At 42.2% G+C, this 18381-nt stretch overlaps 1 protein-coding gene across 1 annotated transcript in view; it reads right to left on the reverse strand.

The window, feature by feature from the left end:
* The window catches only part of lzts2a (leucine zipper, putative tumor suppressor 2a), a 38481-nt gene extending 24621 nt beyond the window's left edge, over positions 1-13860 (reverse strand). The window contains exon 1 of the mRNA XM_067610158.1: positions 13579-13860. The gene's annotated coding sequence lies outside the window, so the exon portion shown is untranslated. The remainder of the gene's footprint in view (positions 1-13578) is intronic.
* Between the last annotated feature and the right edge of the window lie 4521 nt (positions 13861-18381).

An 18381-nucleotide genomic window follows, 5' to 3' on the forward strand; every position in this document is an offset into this window, starting at 1 on the left:
TCCCTCTGATCCTCTGAGAAAGAGAGAGAAAAGAGGTGGGGAGAGCTTTGAGTTGGCGACGTTACAGAGAACAGGGTTTAATCACTGACCTCTAGACTTACAACTGAAGACAAATGGCTATGATTAATGAGGGCCATTCATCTTATAGGTTAATAAAAAAAACAATAGGAACTGTGTTTACCCGTGCTGCTCTGATAGATCTATCTGCTGTATATATTAAACTCCAGTCCTGTTAGTTTGCAACCCCTCATCAAGGAGCTAAGGTCAGGCTTGGTGTAGTTCCAGCTCTGAACACTAGAGGGCAGCCTGTCTAACTCTGGCAACTAAAGTGAAGGCGGCTCTCAGACCTTAGGGGAACACTGTTGTCACAACAAATAATAGAGGGTAAGAAAATGTCTAAAATGGGCCCTCTGGGTTCTAATTAATCAGTTTTGTTTTAATTTATTCCTTAAATCATCTCTTTAACCTTTAACCAGCAATGTGCGCCTTGAAGAAAAGCAGTTAGACCAGAGGAGAATGTGTACAATACTCTGCTAATCAATACACTCCTCCTCTAACTCTCCTTTCTCCATCCTGTTATGTTCCTCTAAGGTTTCAGATCTTCAGTGATCCTCCTTGGTGGCCAGATGAGATGACATGAGATCAGGGGGCAAAGGCAGCGGCGGCAGCGGCGGCAGCAGCAGCGATGGGGTCAAGTCTATCACCGTAAATGATCTTAAGAGCAGCAGCTGATGCTCGGCCACAGCCGCACAAAATCAACCACAGATAAAAAAGGATGTGATCTTGCACGTTCATCACAGCTAGCTGATGACTAATGAAGGTCTTCTGAGGGGTAAAAAGGCAAAAGGTGACTGCATAGAGGAAATATAAGGAGCAGAGGAAAATTAACAAATGAGACACAAAGACTGTAGGAAAGTTTCCAGCGCTTCAACACACACAGCAGGAGCCAAAAGCTTTGTCTTGGCTTTTGTCTGTCTCCAACTACATCAAACTGATGCTTCTGTCGTAGCAATTTGTCTCTCTGGAGAATGTGAATCATCTCCTTTCATTCACACACTTTGTCTCCTCTCTTATTATTCTCTGCCGCCCTGTCTTTAGGTTTCCTTCCATTATTTCAGAGGCATTTCTGTGCCCAGATTCCCCCTCGCTCTAAGCTCAGAGGAACACAGTGTGCATGGTGAAGTTGCCAGCGGGCTGCCAGCAACACAGTGGAACACCTGTCAGCATCTGGCTGCACTTGCTGAACTGTGCTTTGAACTTATCCGCAGAAGGAGTTAGAAATGAGACAAACAATGTGAGATGCACTGCTGTCATGCTTCACGCAGGCTGCAGAAAACTGAAAGATATTTGTCTCTATCGTGTTTCACCATCCATGACAAACACGGGGAGGTTGGTGTTATCGCAAAAACACATTTAAAGCACCCTGCAGGTGCATAGAGAATACTTTTATTTACTAAACCCTGATCAGTAACTAACCACAGAGTGAAGACAAGGAACACAGGAGCAAGTTTGAGACAGAAGAACAAGGAAAAACAGATGACAAAATTTGTCTCAAGCTTTGAGATGATTTCCAAACTCTCCCTCTATGTGCTACGTGGTGGGAGCGGGAATGAAAACGTGAGACTGAATATATATTGTCTGACTCTCTGCACGCATGCACATGTTGTGAATGCTTGCATTTATGCATGTTCATGAATGTGTGTCTGTATATGTGCGTCCTCTGCAGCGGCAACAGTAAGTGTGTTATTGGAGCAGGGTGAGCCAGGGGCAGAAACAGCAGAAACAAACGAGGTCCTGTGCAACCCCGAGACTGTTCCATGAATCATCCAGGAACTTATACAGTAGCTGGCCAGTCCTCGAAGCCTTCAGCTTGCAGCTAATAACTTCCCATGCAACGTTTCCCACGGTGGAATGATTTAGACGTTCAAATCCATTTGGTTTTAACCATTTTCTCAAGAAAATACAAATAAAGATAGACGGCCAGTGTTTAGAATTCGTGTTATCGGCATAATGTAAGAGCATTAACACTGCGTTTATGTTGTAGAGCCAATTCTGGGACCAAACAAGCGTGGAAATGAAACCAAAATTACCCTGAGCCAGCACTGCTACAGTAAAGAACTAACAAAACAAAAACATAATTAAATGGATAAAAAAGTTATTTCTGCAGAAACACTGAACACCTCCTCTGTTTGGTTTTAAAAAAGGGACTATTTCTCCTGCCAGTGACTCAGTTAGATCATGTGGATGTGCGCTTGCATGTATTCACACTTGCCTGCAGCAGGCACAATAAACAAGTGCACTGATGTCATCAACGTCAGCCAGAAGGGAAGCCCACAGTCAGATGTCATTAACACGTTTCTCTCTTTCAAACACATGCGTTCACCTGCACGTGTGCTTGTAGCTGTTATGTATATGAGAGAGGGAGGGGGGGGGAGAAAAAAGAGAGCACAGATATGTAAATAGGATCGAAGAACAAAAAATAACTTGAAGGACACAGGAGATGCTGCTCGGTTAATTTATTCCCAAGATTTAGAAGTAGAATCAGGGAGACGGTGATGAACAAACAAGTTCTGAGCGCAGTCTGTGTGTTTCAGATTAAACCCACTGCTCCCTCCAAAGTGCCCCATTTGTCACAAAAGACAATCATTTCAACCACTAAGCTGGGTGATACGCAATCTCCTCCACGTTTCACAGCATGTTTATGTCAGACACTGTTTGACTGTTAACTCTAGCACTTTAGCAGCACATCACACACACACACACACACACACACATCATATCTGTCAGTTTGTAATTCTCATTTACTCCCACTTTAGTGGCAAAGGTCAGCGTACCCACGTTTTTGTGACAGCCCGTATTTACACCCTTCGGGGTACATACGTGTGTATGTAGAGCTAATGGAGACTGACACAAGGACTGACATGGATGCTGAGCTGTGTTGCGCTGGGCCAGGCGGTCTAACCCAACAGCAGGGATAAACTATAAATAGACAATCTCATCCACCCCCAACACTCCCCCATCCCCCTTTTTTTTCTCCCATTTCTTCTTCTGCTTTTGCTTCATCTGCAGACCTTTTCATTACCATTTGCTCTCTTTCTCTTTCCTCCACCAACTCCATGTCCCTGCATCCCCTTGTCCCCTCATCATCTCCCCTTCTTGAATCACTATTTTCAGTCTTTTACTGTCTTCCATCTCTAAAGGTTTTTGTCCTGAAAAGAAGATAACAAAAAAAATACTGGAATAACAAATAGGCCAACACCAATCTTGTGATCTTACAAGAAGGGGGGAGAGGTAGGCTAGTTAAGAGGGGAGATGGGGGAGATGGAGTTATGTAAGTGAGGCTAATCCCCTCCCAACCCTGCATAATAAATGAGACAGGATGACACTGCCCTCATTTCATCCGCTCGTCTCTGCATCCCCACCGCTGCCCCTCCAAAACCGCTCTGTCTCCACCTTAATCTATCTGTTTGATCTTTGACAGCAACTACATTTTTAAACTCAGCACACCCGCAAATCTTGGGTCTGCTGCTGACAAAGAGCAGAAGTTTGAGATGCAGCAGACGACCTATTACATAATTTATGGTTTAATCGCGAAGACATTCCCAGAAAAATCTGCGTCCCCCTTCCTTCCCTGCCTTACTTTACCCTGGTATCAACGATGGCATCTGATTTTTTGAAAGCTCTCTTATGTAACACCAGGCAGCCAGGCCTGTGAGAAAGGAGCAGGACGTATTCCCATTCAACAAACTCCGCTGACAACGACTATAAATATTCCAGATCCTCTCCAGTATCGTCTCAGAATGCCAGACGCTCATTTTCTAAATGTGGCGCTACAATAACAGACATCAGTGTTTGCCCTAGGTTGACTGCCTTGGAGCGGCGGGAGACAACGACTTAAAAGTCAGTCCACCTTAAGTAAGCCTGGTCAAATTAAGCTAACGCGTTGTTGCTAACTTCGAGGTTAACCCCCTTCGATAGATGAGTTTTTTTTTGTCTTGAGGAGCTGCAGCATTTATTAACTGACAAACAGCCTGAATATAGGGGAAACACTGGACATAAAAATCTCTCTTAGTGCTCAACAACATGTCCTTAAACTTTATGACTAAAACCAATGAATTGATCCACATTCATGAAGCAAAGGCCAGATGACCCTCACCCCTTCAGCTGCGCCCTTATTAACTCTAACCCGACAGTCTGACATTCGCACCCCCCTCTCACAAGACACCCAAACACCCTAATCTGCAGTGGTATTCTTCGCTCAAAAGGGTCAACAGGGCCAGCAGATTGAGTTTATTGCTCCAGCAGACTATCAGGTATTACAACATAAAACCATTGACTGAATCATCTCACAGGGAGATGTAAAACATGGGTTCAATTTAAAATGACTTCTTCAGATCTTATCTGTGTTTTAAAGGTTTGTAAATTGTCATTGAAGGATTTATTTATTAATGTTAAATAATACTGCATGAATAAAAAAGATATTTTGAGTTGCAGCAAGCTCACACTTTAGCAAAAAATCACTTGGATCACCCGATGATACTGGATTTTTGAGACCAATATTGATATTTAAAGAGTAACTTACACTGATGGTTGTGGTTGAGTGTGGTTACAAGTGTTCTGTGTTGCACCTGTAACGTGCAATGATGTCACACAAGTGTACACACCAGGTGCTCAAGCTGTAAAGACTGATAATTACACCTTGAGGTGGACGGGCAGTCCACGCCTTTACATGAAGAGTTTACCGGCTTTTATGTAAACAGTGTCACGGCTCTTGTCAATCGGATGTAATTGTCTTTTTAAGTACACTTCTACATCACTGCAGCAAGGTGAAAAGTTTAACCACTAGATGTCAAGAAAAGCAAGATTTTCTGGCGGTGTTAAGTTACTCTTTTAAAAAAATCCATTAATAATATATTCATGCAGATTTTGTTTTTAGCATACTCAAATACATGAGCAAACATTTTTTTTAAAAGTCTCTTGATATATACTGAGGAACATTTGACTATGACGACACTTTTTCTAAATCACTGTACTGTCTTGTTACTCAGATTATTTATACCAATATAGCTGTGATGAACTGAAATCTCCCAATAATATTGGCCATAATGATTTATGGCCAATGATCGGGTTCTATTACCTTAATGAAAGGGCTTTAAAGACTTTTTTTCTACTTGGGTCAAACAATCTGTATGAGCAAGTTACACAGGCAGAGGAATCTTTCACTTGTGGGCTCACAATTCAACATTAATAAAGGATTAGCAAACAACTTAGAAACTGTTTCTAAGTATTAACACTGTTAAAATGCTGTTTCAAATGATATTCTTTACAAAACTCTACTGTGTTTTGATATAAAACACGACAGCCCCCGCTGGCCCAGTCATAGGAAGGAGGTCCCTGGTATCAACGATGCCCTTTAACCCCCCTCCACCTCTCCAATCCTCCTGCTCAGACAGGACGCTCCACTAAACTTTGACCTACTTCTTGTCTGCTCTCAGTCTAGGCCGAGGATGAGGGGGGCCAGAAAAACGCCAAGACCCCAAACACAGTGAGCTTCATGCTGATCCTGCCTGTTAATAATATGAATATCAAAGGCTTATTTGGACAATACATCTTTTGAATGTCAAATCGCAGAGGGAAGCTGAGGGAAGCTTGAGGACGCGTGGATGTGAAAGAATCACACTGGACTCATTGTTTTGTATAGTACATTAAAAATTCAGAGAAACACCAACACACACTGTATATCTCATGCTGAGGACTTGATTTCACTTTTCTGCTGATCAGCCGCAAGACAAACCCCGTCCTTCTTTTTATCCGTACCGTGTCTCTCCTTTCCAAGAAATCTCACTCAGCAGATGGACACAATCCTCCATAACCAATTCTCCGCAGGATAATGCAGAGCAGACAAAGACACCGGGACACAAAGGCAAGACAACACCTCCATGATTCAGCTCCTTCAGTCTGAGTCAAACTCAGCTACCACTGAAAGTGAACTGAAACCGGTGACAGCATCACTTCATAAACTGCAACTATGTTTGAAATCTGCCAGATGTTTCATAAGTCCAGGACTGTGTCCAGGCCAGCTGAGTCCTGGCAATCCACGTGTGATGGGGACCGCAGAGGGATGAGGGCTGGCTCGGACGAGAGGGTGGTGGGTGTTATATTACAGAGACCACGGCTGGGACGGCATCCCAGAGGTTCCCGGAAGAATTCTGGAAACATCGGGGCCCAACATGTGAGAAAGAAAGAAGGAGACAGAGGGAAGGGCGATGGGGGGTGGGAGGGCATCTGTCACCAATTAAAAAGCACAGATGAATTCCACAGTTTCTCCATTGAGAGATACAGTATCCAGGGGCCCTGATATAAACAATTTCTCTTGGTTAAAACTTCCCAGCTCCCCCTTTTTCCCCCCTCCTCTCTGTTTCCACGAGACAAGCCGACCACAGTTAACCCAAGCAAGTCAGCTGACGCAGGAAGGGGGAGGGGCACCGTGTGGTACGCATTCTGCCAAGGGGTCATCTGGCAGACGCATCCTCCAAGCTGGCTTCACTCTGCTGAGCAAAACACACACACGCATAGGGAAAGGAGCTGGCCAAATCTAATCTATAAATCAAACACATGATCAAACAACTGGGTGTCAACAGATCTTTGCTTATGTTATTAGCTCAGAGGTGTTTTGCTGTAACACGCTGAAAAACTCACTGATTCAGTTCTGCTGAGGCAGTAGAAGAAGACAACAGCGAGGGGGAAGAAAGACAAAATCATATGTATTCTCAGGCTTCTTCAAAAATCCTCAGGAAATTACAACCAAACCGCAAGGGCAGGAGCTGATGAGCTTTTATACCCGGATCAATAATTCATGTTTTGCTTCACTTGCTGGCACAAATCAGGTTTCCAATTCAGACAAATCAACAAACAGCTCAATCAATGGCTTTCACACTTGTAAGGAAGCAGGCATAGTTAGTCACTCTGACAGGAAATTTGCTCTCTGATTTCAAGCTAGAAGAAGAAGAAGAATGTTTCTGGACTGAACAAGTCGGAGAGAGCAGAATTAGTTTTCTCTGAGAGATAAGATAGCTAGCAATCACTTCCAGAAGAGCAATAAAAACATCTAATTGTTGCAGCTGCAGGTCATCTCCAGCCTGTCGTCTCCCAACCTCCTAAAACCGTTCATCTGCCACCAGCCTCCGTTCTGGACCTAATACTTGTGTCATCCATCAATCTTGTGTTTGTGTGTATCCGAGCGTGTGTGTGTGTGGTCTGCTGTTTCAGCACTGGCCATTTTGGCCCTCATACATCAACCTCCTGACAGCAGTGAAGTGATGCTTTGTGACATATGAGGCCACTTTACCTTCTCCTCGCAGAGAGAAAGCGAGAGAAATACAGCACTGTGCTCAGATGGATGGACAGATAGATGAAAACTGTTTCCATGTGTGATGACTGTACTCATACTTTGCACACAGAACAGCTGCTGCATTTGATATCTCTTCACATAATAAGTGTGGTTTGTGTCACATCATAACAGAAAGAGGAAATCAAACCCGCAATTTCAGTTACAGAAGTTTCTCTAGCTCAGTGAACAAATACAGCAGTGTTGAGCAAACAGAGTTTGATTGGCTTACTAATGGATGTTTGGAGCAGCTGGCAGACTTCAACACTCCTGGTTCTAACGTGATCTGTGCCAGAGTTCTGCCCACTAATGTCCATTATACACAGAGTTACTCCACTCTGCATTGATTCTGTTTCTTCTTACAGACTGTCAGGGCTTTCAGAGCTCATCTCCGCCTGCCATCTCAGCTATCAGATTCCAACAGCTATTTAATTGACCTGCAATCCACTTACATTATGCAAAAAGAAACATATTTAGAGTCTCTTTTTATGCTGAAAAGGGTTCTGTACAAGCAGAATAATAGACAGGCAGTGTGTGCATTTTATGGCTGCTTTTGGGTGTTTTTAAGTCTGTAGAAGTCAAAGGGAGTAATGACAGGCTGAGACTGAGGACAGCTTGAAGATAACAGGCCAACGGCAGAAATGATCCACCCCAGTCTGCACAGCCACACCTTGGGACTGATGAATGGACAAGACAGATGTCCCGGTGAGCTCCTATAGCTCCATTTTACTCTCACTTAGTTAAGTTAAACATGAGAAATCTTGATAGAGCCGCATTCTTGAACTTAAAGGGGAGCTCTGGAGATTTAAAAGGTCAGTTTACTCGTCAGGAGGGATACAGTGAAGCCAGTGAAAACAGTTGCATAATGTCTTCTGTGACTCGGGAGGGAGCTTTTTTAGCACTTGCCCCACACTAGGGACTAAATGTCAGGATATCACAACTTTATAGAAGTGCAATTATAAACCACAGGAGTAGCCATTAAAATCACTGCAGAAAGACACAATCTGCACACTTTTCCCCCCAATAGACTTGACTTCCTGTAGCTTGATGGATAAGCCACCTACACACATTCATGACTTGACAAATGTTGCAGTCAGGAGAGCTTCACAATCATAAAAGTCAATTTTAACCTCATTCAGTTCAAAAAAAAGGGCTTCCTCTCTATACACATTTCATTCTTTCTTTTAGATTTGATGTCACGACACAGACCTGGTAATTATCATCAGTACACAATGGCCTCTGCTTCAATCACTCACCTAATGAAATGTTTTACTATCAGTAATTGGACAGTCTGCACAATGTAAGGGTCTGAATTGTTCAGAGTAAAAATGGCAGAAAGGAAACACTTCATTCATTTTGTCATGGTCAGATTAACAAAGAGTCTAGTAAATCCAAAACACTTCAGCTGGCTTCATGTCAGCCATACAGGGTCAGAAAGGCAAAAAAGGGCCTCATTTCATTTGGTTTTTAAGGCTTAATTCATTTTAACAATGATAAATAATATTCAAAAATAGATTTCAGTAGAAAGGATTTACAAAAAGATGCTGGGATTTTCCACTGCACTGTACATGCATCCATTTGTTTAAAAGTAACAATCAACACATGATTTTTTGATCCAGTATGACTGGTTTGTCATTTTGTCCCTCAACTTCAACATCTCATACTACACTGCTCCTAAATGAATCAACAACTTTACTGGGACAGGATCTATCAATAAATCAAACATCAGAAAATCTAATTAAACTTGTTACCCTCAGATATCCTTAAATATTTAATGAAGAAATTAAATGATATTACATATTTTGAGGAGCTGGCTCTATTAAAAAGTCAGCAAAGTTTTAAAATCTATAATTTTATAGCCAGAAGAGTGAAATGTCTTGTCGTCAGTTACAGTAAAAATGCAGCCTGTGCTATCAAAGAAAGTCAGACACTGGAACTAATACAAAATTAGATTTCTTACAGTGCCAAAAAACAGTATCACATTTCTGATTTATTTGATTCATATTGTTTTATAACAGGGTGTAATTCCACATTAAATGTTGAAAATTAGATCTAAAAATGATCATGTGGATTAACAACTAATTTCGTTTTATCTAGCCGTGAGGTTGCAGATTGCAACCAACTGAATATCCCTCCCCTTTCGAGCATGTAGGAGAACCTACGGTGGCTGCAAAACACACAAAAAACATGAAGAGCCCTCTCTATAGCCAGTGTTTGTCCGCTCTGGGCTACTGTAGAAACATGGTGGTGCAATATGGCAGGTTCCATGGAAGAGGACCCGCTCTCTATTATATTCCATTTCTGCCAAGTCTGCTCCACTAGATGCCACTAAATTCTACACACTGCACCTTTAACAGTGTGGGCATTGTTTTCACATGAGGATTGAAGCATTCTACATGTGAAAATGATGATATATAATTGAAAATAATCACAAGCAGACAATAAAAGAATCATCTCCTCCTTCACTCAATGCTTTCTACAAGAAGATCAGTCCAATCCTTCCAATGCAAGTCGATGAAATGCATTTACAAATGAACTAGGAAAGGAATTAGTCGATCAATCGAAAAGTTAATTTGACTGATGATGAAAATCATAATTAGATGCAGCCTTAACATATTTTGAAATATAATTTATCAGTCAATCAGATAATTAATCAGTTACTGTGAAAAGGAAAACTACATGAACGCGAGCAAAGCCATTAGTGACGCTGCTACCAGTCCAGAATGGGCCTTTAAAAGCAGGAAAAGAAAGGTCACCGCAAACGCAGGCAGCTACTAATTACAGTTTCACATGCAGGGGTAGTGTTAGTGTGTGTGTGTGTGTGTGTGTGTGTGTGTGTGTGTGTGTGTGTGTGTGTGTGTGTGTGTGTGTGTATGTGTGTGTGTGCGTGCGTGCATGCGTGGAGTCTGAGTGACAGCTTGTCTCTCCCCTGCTGTGCTCTTGCTCTTGTCCTGTTTTAATGGGCTGACAGCGAGAAACTCTGACGGAAATCTCAATGACGCACCCGCTGTTAGACACATCACAGCTGAGGGGAATCAGAAGCAAAACTAGATCTCAGAACCAACATTACTCCCATGAACAGTATCTACAAAAACAAGAAGAAAAGTGCACAGGAGAAATTGAACTGCAGCATAACATCAAACAGATCTGCTTGTCTGACATGAAACATTAGACATGAAATGGATTATGGAGGGAAATGAAAGACAAAACCAAGAAAACATATCTGTTGAGCTCCTTTGAGTGCGCAATTCCCTCAAAGGAATTTAAGGGTCCTATAGTACTTACACACACACACACACACACACACACACACACAATATTTCATATGAAAGCTCAGTACTATGTTAGAAAGCACAAAAGAGTTCCTGGTTTGTCTCAAACATACCAACGGTGGCGTTTCATAAGAGCAGTATGAGGTGGAGTTTCAGTTGTACAAGGCATTCAGGCTCTACGTTACATCATGATGACAATGAATTAAATATACCAACATGCTGCTTGCATGCTTTTAATCACATCCACCACTCAACGTCATCATCATCACTGCTGCAGCGAAATGAAATGGCAGTCTGTGAGCATTAAAATCCTCGAGGGTTGAGAAGGCATTTTGCTAATTGTGCATCACAGGTGTGGATCAGCAGTTTATTGTGGGATACACTACATGCTTCATGTGGGATTTTCCCTCACTTCTTATGTAAGAGCGCTCTTGTATGCACAGATGTGCCCCCACCCCACCCCCCACATGCACATTTATGTGTTATTTTCAGATGAGATTATCTAATGAGCAAATTAAGCTGCAAAATGCTGCAAAAACCTGCTGCTGTGTTTTGAACAGTAGACATGTCTTTAAAGGTGCACTATGTAAGATTTGGTCAGAATTTTAATTTAAAACATTCAAAAATTAACTAAAATTACCAACAGAATGTGAAGAAATAACCATTTTGACATTATGTCATAGATGTCTATGTATGTATTGTGTTGCAGAGATATATTCTGAAGTTAGCATGCTAACCAGCTAGCCCTAGTCTGCCCTGTCTCGTAATACCACTTTGTACTTAAAGGGCCATAGTGAGTCACTGTAGCGTTCAGTCTGCCCTCAGTCCAACATGAGAGGAAGAATATGTAGCTTTGCCCTCGGCGACTGGCCAGCTATGGCGGAGATTTTAGCCAGGGTAAGAAAGCTGCTGTGCTTTTCACTGTAAGACTGTTAATATGTCACTTTATTAAGTTTTAATATTTTTTCAGGTGAGAAAGTAACCATTTAGATTCCCAATATGTTGTCAGTTTATCCAAATAACTGACCACATATTGGAAATTTGCGCCGACGTGTAGCCCTGTGCAGCTCTTTGGTAATTTACCACTGGCTCTGATGTCCCCGTAGCATTTGATATCTTGACGACACCATAGCACAGATTCACTGTAAACAGTAAGCATCTGGTGATATGCTGCCTGTTTGGTGCAGGTGGCCAAATCTTACATAGTGCACCTTTAATGTTTCAGCGCTCTCTGACTTCAGAACAAGTGGCAGATATGTATCAACTGCGATTCTGCCTCTAGCTGTGTTCTAGTTTTGCCTCACACATATTTGTTAATTGTTAATTTGTGTGGAGACGGTGGGTGGGGGGTTTATGTGACTGCAGAGGCAGAAAGCTAAAAAGAAATTTGACTTTCATAATAATGTAAAAGAAAAAAAAAGAAAACAGTTTTAAGACTCCACTCTAAAATGTGACAAGCTATCAAAAGCACATTGGCCATGACTTTGGTAATGATCTCGCTTGGCTGCCTCACGCTTCGCCCCTTCAGGGCTTCTCCGCCTGTGAAGGAGCCATGTGATAAAAATGATCCCTCAGCATCACACCCTGCCCTCCGCCTCTTTAGCTGATCCAATCCCGATCGCCCAACAGCTTGGTTATCACCCCCCCAACCACCACCACCAAATCCCCCTCTCCCCTCTTCTCTCTCTCTCTCTCTGTATGTGTCCTGCTACCTTCCTCCCTCCTCCACCCCCTGCCTGTGCTGTGCTGTGGTGACAGGGCAGGATGATATAGGGTCTCCCAGTGAGGTGGCGTGATGCCTGAGCACTAAGTTAACCTCATGGAGTGGTGACATAATGCTGCTGGCCTGTGCAGGAGAGGGTGGGGGGCATGTGGATGCAGAACATTTAAGAATTCATGTTTGCAGTGTGCATGCATGCATGCATGTCTTCAGATTACATTCTAGCTGTGAAAACATAAAGTCCAAGTCATCAATCAACTGCAAGGAGGGTGTTCACCACAGATGAGGAAGAGATGGAGAGGATCCCGGGCATGCTGTTCCCTCAGCGTTTATATTTGCTCCTGCAGGGATTATTTATGGCCCAATCAGACCTTGGGCGTTTCCATTTCAACTGAAAACTAATTCATATATTAAAGTAAGCCTTGAGAGCATAAAACAAATGGTGCTGAGGTCTCTCTCTCTCTCTCTTGCTGTGAAATTTCCTCTCCTCCTCTCTGTTGCTCCTTCTCTTCCTTGCAAGCAAAACCAGCTGGAGATATCAAAAATCAGTCAGAGAGAACTGACATGACAAGAAACAGAAGTATACAAGAGTGTGTACATGTGTGCGTGCATGTGTGTGTATGTGTACCAGTTGCAAAGAGGGAGCCGAAACCCCATTCACAGAAACAGCTGGATGGAGCCACAGAGCAATGCTTATTCTCTAGTTTCTCTCCCTCATACCCTCTTTCTCTCTCTTCACACACACACCACATACCAGCACTTGAAGGGAAAAAAAACAACTGAATTCAGTGCACGAAACTGGTGGGAAAACTCAAAGTCACTGCATTCAACTGGATCAACGACGGATTATGCTCGAGCAAATCACTCAGACAAGTCAAACAGTCAATAACCAATTAATCATGTAAACTGAGCCGTGCACACTCTAACGCAGCAGCATTAACCATGAAATCTAGTGCCATCAAGCCCAATTATGACAAAAATGTCCCATAAATGGCCATAAACCACGATTGTTTTAGTCCAATTAGGCAAAAATCTGCATGGAATCATGAAATAAGTTACTGTCAAATAAATAAAATGTGATTAGAAAGCTTTATAAACAAGGCTAATAACTTTAATTAACCCTCCTGTTAAAAAACACAACACTAAAACATCAAACTATTCAACCAAATCACTGTTGCACGCCGCGTTTATCCGCTCACCTTAAACAAGATGTTCTTTGGCTCTGTGCAGCAATATTTCCAACAACAGTTAAGGTTTTGTGCGTGTATCCGTTTGTGTGAGAGTTTAACTTTTTCTGAAAACAAAAGCACCCAACAAAAACTCTTCTCGTCTTTCTGCAGCTACGGTCTGCTCCTTTTTCTCCCAGACCCGTCCCGGATCCACAGCAGCTCGGTACAGGATCCGCTGCTGCTGCTGCTGCTGCTGCTCAGGCTGAGTGTTGTTCGGTCCTCTCACCGGCAGAGCCCGGTCTTTCTGCTCGGCGGGGCGGGCTTACTCTCTGCTCCGGCAAGGGCTCGACTGCTGCTGATCCACAACACCGAGGTTTAGGACAGGGGGGAAGGGGCTCCGCAAGGGGGGGCTGCGACGAGCAACCTCTCCAGCTACAACAACTCTTTGTATTAATACATTCTTTATTAGAGCTTTTTTAAAAACTTCATATAGTTGCCATCTGCACCCTTTTATCAATCTATTCTGAAATGTTTTTTTCATGTAAGCTCAATATTTTTGGATAAAACTGCTATATTCAGCAGAGGTGCATTTAAGGTTGAGCCAGTCTTTGTTTGTTTGTTTGTTTGTTTGTTTTTAAAGTACCTCATTGATTTTTTTTTTTTTTTTTTGCTTTCAATAAGAGAATACAAGCAAAAGATGAACAACAGAGCAGGTTGGATACAGAGATTGTTTTCATTGTGACCATCTGTTAAACAGTGAATGTAACTAGCTGCTGAGGTCAATACCAAGTGGCTCCTTTGAGCCCCATCCATCAGGGGGCCCCCAATCAGGCAAATGTAAAGTATTTTGGAGGTTGCACTATTCATTTCTTGTCTTAAATTAAAGATTCCCTTCAGACATCTTTTAAGATATATAAAAATAGTCTCTTCGGGATAACAGTCTATGTCTGATATGTTTTTTTCCACCAAAAAAAGCTCCAGATGAGTTGTGATGTCATAAATCATGCTGTTAGGTACACGTCTTAAACTCAGATTGAAGGTGAGAACAGAGACATTATCCACCCTCCAGTAGATAAATATTAAATCAGCCTTCAAGTGCTAAACTGCACATGCATCATTGTGCACAGTGAAGCTAAACTTTACAAGTGATGTAACAATAAGCAAAACACATTTTTGGGTGGAAATTGCTAATTAAAGGATGCATTACTCAGAAAAAACAGCAGCTGAATCTTTAATGTTGACTGCTTAATAGCTACAGCAGGTGAGCCAGGTGGGTTCCTTGGCCCTATCCTGCTTTGAACTTTCAGGTGAGGAGATTCCCGCCCACTGCCTCCTGTTCGCTCACACACCCAGGAAACACAATATGGGGTCTTCTCTTCTAGCCACAAAAGACCTCCACCTGTCTGATTCATCCATGAAAGAGAAGCCGCATGAATGCCTGAATGACCTAATTTGTTAAAGGAATGTATGGATTGATTTCCGCGAGGTCTAAAGGTGCAAAAATCCCTGCCAGTCAAAAAGAGCCACACGCCAGTAGTATAATGTTAATCTGAACACCCTAATCTAATGCAGGTGTCATGATGAATTTATACATAAACTACTGGAGAACACTGCAAAAAGTGTCCGATTTAGACCTAAAATGTTGGCATATTTCATTTATAACTGATCATAAGTCTGAGTGTGTGTTCAATCACTCAATTAAGTCACTTTAATTTGGACATGTGGTCCATAGATGTGATATAAAAAACATCAAAGATAAAAGATAAATCAAGATGGCACCACTTTATTTCAGGATTTTCAGATCTTAAAGTGTGTCAGAATAAGTCAAAATTTGTTTTCTCCGGTTGATTCCCAGTGATTTTGCCCCTTCCAAGAAATATTTTATGACTCTAGACATTGAAGAGCTCACTGACGTGGATACATACATACATTTATATGCAACTTGATCAGTTATCAATGCTGTCATAATCAAAATAAACTAAAAATGGACAACAGGTGCACAAGAAATGTATTTAATTGTAATTTTCAGTGGTTTCAAACTGTTTGATTACCCCGCAGCCTCCACAGCATCACCCTGTGTCTTTGATGTTCAGCCGGCCCTCCTGCCTCAGTACAAAGACATTCAGGAGCCCTGTCACTGCTGAACTCCAGCTGACCTCTCCTCCTCTGTGTACAACATACCAATTTATTTCCTACACTAATGTCAGATTCGTAACACCCACCTCTCTTCCTCTGCCCTCCTGCTCTCCTGCTCATCTCTCCCCCCTTTAGATTGTCAACCACCTCTGGTCCTTTTCTTCCCCTTTATTCCACTCCCTCCTTCCTCTCCTGTTATTTCACCCACATGAACTCCATCTCTTTCCTCTCTGCCATATTCAACCTCCACCCCTCAATTCACCATCGCAGCCCTTCTTTCCTCAATCCCTTTCTCCTTTAAATCGTCTCCATGGTTCATTTCAACTTCAGGCTTCGGCACCCTGCGACGCTAATATGATTTCCAGCTGAAATGAAACGTGCAAATGTGCTGCAGTCTCTCCTTATCCCCAGTGGGTTCCCATTGGAGTCTACTTCATTAGGCCAGGGTGGGTGGAGATTTTTTTTTCTTCCTGAGCTGCAGAAGATTAAAGTTGAACATTTTCTGGGCCTCAGGTTTGTGGAAAAAGCTTCACTTATTTCTCCAGCATCTCAAAAGCCCTGTTAGTTTATAGTCTCTTCTTCCACAATATGCAAAGTATGTGTGCATGTGCTGTTGCAGCTGTATATGCGTAGATCTCTGTGTGCTCAAGTGTGTATTCTAAAAAAAGTCCTTGCCCTCGGCATGCTGTGAGATTTGTACAAGACCTTGTTTATTTCATAATCAGTAAGAGGAGGATGCTGCATGTGCAAAGCGGAGAAAAGTCCTGCTTATCTCATTTTTTCCTGATTTATTGCTGGAATTATGTGTTTTCAGCAATGCTAGCAGCATGACTCTATGTCAGTAAGTTCATTTCTTTGGACCAGACTGAAATATCTCAACCACTATTGGGTGGATCACCATTAAACCTTGAACAGACATTTATGGACTTGTGAGGATGAATCCTAATGATTCCCACTTTTCTTCTCCATGTTGACATCTGTGGTTTTAAATTAAATGTCTCGACCATGGATGGATTGCCACGACTTTTCATACAAACATTCATGTTTACCACAGGAAGAAAAGTAATAACTGTGGTCATCCCCTGATGTTTTATATAGCGCCATCATCATCAAAAATTCATTTTGCCCAATAGGTTTAAGATGATCAAATTCATGCAAAACTAACGACATTTCCATCAGCCTCAGATGAACTTTGTGTTTTGTGCTAATTAGCACATGTCACCAAGTAAACACGGTAAACTAAGATGGTGAACATGATAAATATTCATGCTTAACATCAGCATGCTGGCATTAGCATTAAGGCAACATTCAAAGCACGGCTGTGTGGTTGCACTTCTCATCTTGTTGATAAATGCAAGACCAGTTATACTTTGTGTGTTCAAGCAAAAGTAAAAAATGCTTCAAAGATTGATCAAAAGCAGTGTTTAGGTTTTGTACCAACATGACACATCTACAGGGTTACATCAAGTGGTGCAGTCAAACATTAAGTCTCCTGACTTCAGCAGTGTTTGCTCCTCCTTGCTTGGCTGCTATAGTATGGTTCATGTGTACTACAGTATATATGCACGCTGTGTTAGTCAAGTACACATATGCCTCCAGCAGCTCTGAAACCGTGAGAATGTGCACAGGGCTCCCACAGGGGGGACTCTGACAAGCAACTGCGCTGACACATCTCACACACTGTTAGGTGTAACAGCTTCATAAAACAAGATGAAACAGATTAATAGAGAATTCCTCACGCTCATGCCTCAACGGAAATAATACACTGCAAGCCTTTGTTTCCAATCCTCTTTGGTCTGTCTGTGAAGGCCCAAAGCCTGGATCATATGACTCACACATGCTCTGTCCCCTCAGGGTCTTCATCCACTGCCAGACACCTGACCAAAGCCCGACCCTCAGCCTCAACATGATTCAGAAATATCAAAGAGCGCCCAGCAGTGCTTCTGAAATTATTCACCTGACAGAACATTCCTCCAGTGCATTATTGTCTTTTTTTGTCTCAAAAATCTTTCAAACCAACCTTTGTGTTTAATGACTCATGAATTGTTTATTACTCATTTGCCAAGTGGATGAATTTTAGCTGTTCAATAAACAATGAAGCTCAAAGTGCATCCAGGACGAATCTGCCAAACAAAACAACAATGTGGGATTTTGAAAAACGCCATTATCCTTGTTTTGGCCCTTTAAAAATTCATCAGGCACTCTGACATCTCTGTCATGCTCCCAATTAGAGCTCTCCAATCCCGGAGCTGCACGGCCAGCATTCTGTGGGGGTTTATTTACATATTTCCATAATGGTCAAATCAGGAGAGTGCAGTGTAGCATGAAACACTTTATTCCCTCAGATTCCAACTCTGGTCTGAGCCTGTGAGCTCATCCAATATTGAATTCTTTGTCTACGAGCAGAATCAGTGTGGCTGGGAAGCAGAGAACTGGGGCAGAAAACAGCTTCATCTCTGTTTTGATACTGCTGTCTGTTCTGAGCCTCTCATCTCTGTGCCATCAAGGTTGGTCTTGTAAACCAATATGACAGCTCAGTTTCTGTCTAATTCGGTGAAATTCTTTGCTGCTGCATTCAAGGCCGTGGCAGCGCAAACTCACTCAAACCACGCAACGAAGATGATTATTTAATACGGCTATCTACACACGCTCATTAGGAGTATGTCTGTGCAACAAAAATAACCACATAGATAATTT

This window comes from Thunnus thynnus, chromosome 14 (assembly GCF_963924715.1).
Source record: "Thunnus thynnus chromosome 14, fThuThy2.1, whole genome shotgun sequence".
NCBI lineage: Eukaryota > Metazoa > Chordata > Actinopteri > Scombriformes > Scombridae > Thunnus > Thunnus thynnus.